Raw genomic sequence first — 7,587 nt, 5'->3', positions numbered from 1 at the left:
TATCACCCAGCTATACCTACACTGTGAAAGGAGAAGTTTATTTCGGAAGCAGAAAAGATAAAAAATTCGCAAACGCTTTCGCCGGGAATGGAACCACGGGCTTCTGGAATACCGGCCCGATGTGCTGACCACTACACCACGAAGGCACGCTAGGAAGGCGGAAAAAATACCTTATATACTCCCCCTTTTAAAGGGCGACTTGGAATTTTAGGGGACCCAATCGTCAAATCCTGTGTGTGGAGAATCTTCATCCAACATCCTCTTAGTTCGAGCGCCACTGTAAAGACATTAGGTTTATTTCGGAAGCAGAAGAGATGAAAAATTAGCAACGCCTTCGCCGGGAATCGAACCACGGTCTCTGGAATACCGGCCCAGCGTGCAGAACCACTACACCACGAAGGCATGCTAGGAAGGTGGGAGAAATACCTTATAATATCTTATAAGGTATATACACAACTATAGTCAATTTACTTCGGTTTTAATTAAAGATAATGCTTTTCATGCGATAATCTTTTAAAAACGTATGTTGTTTTTACTCTGCATTGCTTATCGTATCACCCAGCTATATCTACACTGTGAAAGGAGTTTTACTTTTAAGAGGAAATATAGATTTCATGTCATTTAACTCTTTCAGGGGCAGCGGTACTACTCCAGATGGGCAAAATATATGTAATTTAGCCATTCCTAAAAAATGGGCAAACCAGCGTCCGAGCGGTAAAGTCGCTGAACTCTGGTAGTTCGGTCCGAGGTTCGAATCCCGCGAATGGGCTGGCTGCATAGGTGTTTTCGTGGTTACACATTATACATGGAGTTCCATGTACTATTATACTAGAGTTCCATACTCCATGTATATAAGTTCCGTTAAAAAGTCCTCCACGAAGGCATTCCTCCCTTAAGGCAGATAGCCCTCGGGTGCTTTGCCGTAATCTAATAAACCAAAACCTAAAAAATGACATTAAATGTATTTAAATTCAAGGCTAAGATAGAACAAAAACGAAATTTTAAGAACAGGCTTACCTAAATAACACACGAAACGCTTTATTTTGCGTAAATAAATATATGCTTAAATATTTTTACTATTAAATATTTTTATTATCTTTGCTCTTATGAAAGCATATTATTTACATATCATCTACATTAGTCTTCTGAGACATACATAAAAATTACTTAATTTAAAGTGGCTTTTAAATGTCCCCCCCTCCAGTTCTGCGACTTACTCATCTGGCTCTTTACCTTTATCGAATGACTACTTTGAGACCTTAAATTTATGTTTCTTCCTTTTTAGATAAAAAGCGAAATATTTGTATAGGAGAAGGACAGTTCTTTTCCAGTGCAAAGACTCAGCCGCTCTCGATTTTAGCCTGCTACGAACTACTAGGTTTTTTAAACACAATGGTTACGAAGCTTATAATTTGCTGAAAGGTTTTAGTCTAAATATAATCGAATTTCGATTACTCAAACTTCGATAATTCGAAATTTTTGGCAAATCGAATTGAATGTTTTATGTCACTAAATGTACTGAAATTAATAATGATTTTCTCAGTAAATAGAATTTCTTCCTGTGCAACCCGGTTACACTAAATATTCGATAAGTCCAATTCCTATCAAATGAAACTTGAAACCAATTTCTTTGTATTTCTTTTCTCAGTGGGTCGAAGCCTGATATCATTCCGAAATCTTTTGGCATAAACCTACTCTGTAAAAGCATTAAACCTAAGCTATGCTCATGTCCATAAATTAAGGATAATTCGGAGTCACGCGGAAATCGAACTCTAAAATAAATATATCACCTGTAAAATCACTACACACATCTTCAAGAATCATATGCAAATTTCAGGAAGTAACCGGATGACACCGATGGTACATCACAATGACGAGAGTGAAAGAGAGTGATATATAAGGAATACAGGCAAAGAAGTAAAATTGTTCATAGGCGTTTTATAAGCATTTCAGTGCAATAACCGAATAGTTATGACACAAAAGACGCATTTGGATGATTTTTTACGTGGTAGAATTATCGGCCGTCTGGAATGTGGGCTGGGTATCAACTGGAATGTGGGTTGGGTATCAACTGGAAGTATCAGACGAACTTGGAATTGCCCAGAGTGTCATCTCCAGGCTTTGGCAACGGTTCTAAGATGATGGTAATATGAGTAGACGTTACAGCACAGGTCGCCCCAGAGTTACAACGCCGAATGAGGACCGGTATTTGGCAGTTACTCCCAAAAGAAACAGCCGCAGCACAGCCTCAGACCTGTCTTGTCAGCTCTCTTCAGCCACTGGTACTACAATTTCAAGGCAGACCGTGTACAGACGCTTAGGGCAGATTGGTCTATATGCTCGTAGACCTGTCAGATGCCTTCCACTTACTGCAACTCACTGTCGCCTGCGGTTAGCCTGCAGTAGAGAGCATGCATTTTGGACACCTCAACAGTGGGCTTGTGTGATGTTTTCCGACGAGTCCAAGTTTAGCTTGCAGTCTGATTCTCGCCGGACTTTCATATGGAGGCCTCCAGGTACCCGTTACCACCAAGAATACATCATTGAACGACACCGTTACGGTGGTGCAGGAGTGCTCGTTTGGGGTGGAATTATTCTGGGTTCCAGAACTGACCTGCATGTTCAAATTGGAACCATGGCAAGCCAAATCTATCGGGATGGCATTCTGGAACAACATGTACGTTTGTTTCGGAGCGCCATAGGCGCACAATTTGTGTTTATGGATGACAACGCCCGTCCTCACCGTGCAAACATCGTAAGCGAATGCCTTCAATCGGAGGATATCACCCGTATAGACTGGCCAGCATTCTCACCGGACTTGAATCCAGTAAAGCACGTGTGGGACATGTTTGACCGTCGAGTTGCAGCCCGTCAACCTCCTCCTACATGTCTACCGGAACTTCGGAGAGCTTTGCTTTTTGAGTGGTGTAATATCCCCCAAGATCAGATCGATAATTTGATACTCAACATGCCTAGGCGTTATACGGACTGTATTGCATCGTCTGGGAGACATACGATGTATTAACAATGATACCAACCATGTAATATTGTTTTTTTTTTTTTTTTTTTTTTTTGTAAACAGTTTTTTTTTTTTTTTTTTTTTTTTTTTTTTTTTTTTTTTTTTTTTTGTAATTTGCTCCAGGGAGAAAAAATTGCTATTTTTTTAATAATATCAAACATATAGCATCTCTTTTTGCTATTTATCTTTTGTTTAATAAATAAGCTTTAAAAATAAGCCAAATTTATTTTGCTTCTAACTTTTTTTTTTTTTTTTTTTTTTGCCTTATTTCGCATTATCCTTAATTTATGCACATGAGTGTATTTGCACGCCCATGGATTTTTGAGTCAGTTGTTTCCCAAAGCAAATTCACTCTTGCTCTGCGAGTATTACTGAAAGAATTATTTTGCAAGTACAGTGTACATTTTTATTCGAAGTAAAGCAATGTTAAGTTTTTTTTTTCTGCAATTTTATACTATATTTTTAAAAATGAGGCACTTAAAACATTGTTTTTGTTACAATCAATGTTTTCACATGTGCTGTTAAAAAGTACATATAATGTTATCAAATGCAAAGAAAAAGCTTTGTAGAAACATTAGGTATTTTTCAAAGCAGGCAACATGAAAAATAAGCAACGCCTTTGCCGGGAATCGAACCGCGGACCTCTCAATTAAGCACTGAGCGTGCAGCACTACACCACGAAGGTTCGTTAAGACGGCGGGAGACATACCTTATAGCTTGATTAGTTCTCATTATTATTTTCAATTGGTTCTGTATCCTTTACTTCATCAGAACCAAATGAATTTTTCTTAAGCAAATATACGATTAAACATTTGAATTTCTTCATATTAATAATATTTCAACTCTTTTTGCGGTTCAAAAAATATCTCGATATACGCGTTCTAATTTTTCTCTTGTTTCATTAAAATATTTATATATATATATACTTACTAAAAAACATAGTTTTTTTGGGGGAAGCGCAGTTAATTAAATGTCTTATTTATTAACTTGAATTTTCGATTATTCCTTTCTTGCCTGCTTCTCAGGCTCGGTTTATTGAAGTTCCATTGCAGTTTCCTTTTACCATTCTCATTGCAACCAATTTAAACTAAAATTAAGTGGAATTTAAAATTTAGCTAGAATACGTTTAAAAAAAAAAATCTGAAATGTTTCAGATTTTAAATTACGTCCAAAGGGGGCGTTTTTTTTTAACGTTTTGTGTGTTACCTTTATTTATTAAATATCATGTTCTTTGCATTTAAACCATAAAATTTAGTTCAATAGCAATGTCGCAAAATAATTTTAAAACGAGCCTATCTTTAGAATTTCCGATACACATTTCGACCACTGGAGATAAAAAGGTTTTCCCTCTCCCCGTAGAGTGTTCCCATTGCTCGCTTTTAAAGCGAATCGTTGAGTTTGTTAGTCAAAAATTCGTTACAATTTTACAAAATATTAAATCGATAAGAAAATAAATTCCAAATTTGGGATTTCAGATGCCCATATTCGCAGTAGGATTACGTCATTCAAAATTAGATGGCTCTAGATACCGTTGTTTGATCACAATGCGAGAAATATACATACATTTATGCAGATTTTTCATCATTTAATTTCTTCAAATATAATGCAGGACTCTCACATTTTGTGGCAACAGTTTGAAAAGTGAACCTACATTTATGGGAGTCCGACGCAAAATGCTAAAACGAAAATAATAGTCCTTCGGGACTCAAATCCCTTTGGACTAATAAATGTATAAACATCTGTGAGTAGTAATTAGCATATTCGCTGAATACATATAAATAACGTAATTCGAATTGTAAGATTATTTAATATAAAAATATAGTAATTTAATTTGAATTTTCATTCACAAAATTTTAACTGTAGAAAATTAGTTGTGTTTTACGGAATTGGAAAGTTAAATGTCCTAGTGCGTTAAGGCTATAAAATCCAACCTCCTTCTTTTCTGAAATAAAAGTGACTATAAATTTGGTGATTTGTAGGAAATGTGGACGTAAGATTTTTCAAGTATTTAATTACAGAAACAACTATCTTATTTTGTAGAGACATTAGGAGTTTTTGGAAGCAGGAGACTTGAAAAATAAGCAACGCCCTCACCGGAAATCGAACCACGGACCTCTGGAATACGCGCCCAGCGTGCAGACCACTACACTACGAAGGCATGCTAAGAAGGCTGGAGAAATACCTTATAAACTTATGCTTAGGAAAATGTTCATAGTTTTCAGCGTTCACATCATCAAAACACGTGAGGACTATTTCAAGTTTTATTGCAATTTAAAAATATTGCCATATAATCTCGACAATGGATCATTTAATTTCTTCCAAACCGTTCACTAAAAGTGCTCAATAATATTTAAATTCAGAATGAATATTTGGAAATAGTATTTCCCATCAAGAAAAATATCTGAAGAAATACTTTGCTCCAGAACAATATTAAGACGGGGGCGGGAACTTGTCGCGTTCCCCCCAGAAGCATACACTGTCATAAACCATCCTTTATATTCGTAACAACAAAGTTAAAGTAAGAGGGTTAGCATGATTTCGAGACATTTTTACAAAATCAAAGTGAGAAAGATTGATATAAGCACTTTTGGCGGCTCTTTCTCCGAAATGTGTTCATACCTTGGCGGCCCTTCCAAACAATTCAGCAGAAAGCTCAGTCTGGCAACCTCGTTACAGCAACGCCCTCTGCTGTCATTTACTGTATCCAAACATCTTCTGCAGCTCGTCCGAGTTCAACTGTTGCTCCGTCAGGAGACGGGGCGTTTGGACACTTTTAGACGAGCGACCCACACAGAAAGGATATCGCGTTCCCTTTTGATCCCGATGTGTAACGCCTTTTCCCGCAGTGTGTCATTACTTTTTGTAAACAGCGGTAACGAGATAAATTTTCATTCATATCTGCATTCGGATTTCGGACACATGAATTTTAATTCCATGCTTTAAATTAGAAAACCGCCGGAAAGTGCTCCGCTTCCTCATGGGTGGATTGGCTGTCGACTTACCCTAAGGTAAAAAATATTCTTTCAGCATCTTCAATCTAATCATCTCTATTGATTTATTTTTCTCAATTTTTGCGAGTTTTCTTCAGATATGCTATTCACAAACTCAGACTAAGATCGTACTGAATTCTAAAATTAAATAATTATGGAGATCTTACGTATAAGCGAGAATTTGCGTAAAATATTCGAAAATAAAAGGTACGGTTCAATATTATACTTTATGTTATGTAAGTATGGATGAAATATTCAAAATTATAATCGCTTACGAAATTATTTTATTTCGATTTGTTTTTAATCTACACTATTTTTCAGTTAGCAAGAATTTTCGAAGATCATCGAGCATTCGGATCGCACCTTCTTTATTTATGAATAGTCAGTTATAAACCACGACATTTATTAATGTTACCGAATCGACTCAAAAATTAAACTCAAAACAATAGTTTGTCTAATAATTTTTTCAATTTATTTAAAGCAAAGAATGATATTGATTTTAAGCATGCACTTCATTTATTTTTTTTCAAGCCAGTTAATTAAAAGTTAGGTTACTTAGAATATTCGAATCCCACGAATCTTTAAATGTATTCGAAATTCGAAAATCTGAATCGATGCGCATTTTCCTTCTTTCGAATCTTAATCCAAAAAAGCGTTATACCCTTTAACGAAAAAAAATTCTGCTTTAAAATTTTATTACGCTTTTTTAACTTGTGTGTTACCTTTACTTATTAAATATCAAGTTCTTCGCACTTAAACCACATAAAATTCAATTCAACAGGAATATCACAAAATAATTTAAAAAGAGAGCATATCTTTACAATTTCCCATATACAGTTTTCGATATACTCTCAAAAATTCGTTAACGTTTTACAAAATTTTAAATAGATAATAAAACAAATTCGAACTTCCAATTGCCTATTTTCGGTTAGAGGTCTACGCTATTCAAAATTTGATGTCTCTAGGTACCGTTGTTTTTTCACAGTGCGAGAAACATTCATGCAGATTCTTCATTATTTAGTTTCTTTAAATATAATACATGGTGATTAATATTTGGTGGCTACAGTTTGAAAAGTGAATCGACGCGAAATGCCGTTTTGAAATAAATACCCCTCTTGGGCTAAAAATTACTTTGGTTATTTCGATTTTAGTGGTAACTGGATCATGAATATCACCTCATACCTCTTAAACAGTATAAATTTCTTTTTAACTATTAATAATTTTACTTATTATAGGGTTATAGCGTTACGTGTATAATGCTTATCTATATTAACTGTCGGAATAATTCCCCGTTTTACATTTGCTCCGATACAAAAAAAAAAAAAAAAAAAAAAAATCTGATAACGTAAAACATTTGAACTTTTATTCAAATATCTCTTGCCAAGTTATTTTGATAAAGTGAACTTATTGCAATGATAAGAAATAAATATGATATATTTCTATATTTCTTTCTTGTCATTGCTGTCATTATTTATAAGGGAAGGATATGAGAGATTTGAAAACTTTTAGATTTCCAATTGAGATTCGAGATAAAGACATTTTTAGTTTTAAAAACTTTTTCTTTTATTTTGAATGACC

The 7,587-nt window shown here is 35.0% G+C and overlaps 1 protein-coding gene across 2 annotated transcripts in view; it reads left to right on the top strand.

Moving 5' to 3' along the window:
- The first annotated feature begins 5,746 nt into the window (after positions 1 to 5,746).
- LOC118184064 (solute carrier organic anion transporter family member 4A1-like) overlaps positions 5,747 to 7,587 on the top strand; it is a 128,879-nt gene continuing 127,038 nt past the window's right edge. For both annotated transcript variants that reach the window (XM_035353701.2, XM_035353699.2), the window contains exon 1: positions 5,747 to 6,027. The gene's annotated coding sequence lies outside the window, so the exon portion shown is untranslated. The remainder of the gene's footprint in view (positions 6,028 to 7,587) is intronic.

The sequence above is a fragment of the Stegodyphus dumicola genome, chromosome 12, assembly GCF_044657685.1.
Source record: "Stegodyphus dumicola isolate Sdum_Otavi_A_Nest chromosome 12, ASM4465768v1".
Classification (NCBI taxonomy): Eukaryota; Metazoa; Arthropoda; class Arachnida; order Araneae; family Eresidae; genus Stegodyphus; species Stegodyphus dumicola.
This window is presented reverse-complemented; position numbering and strand designations above follow the sequence as displayed.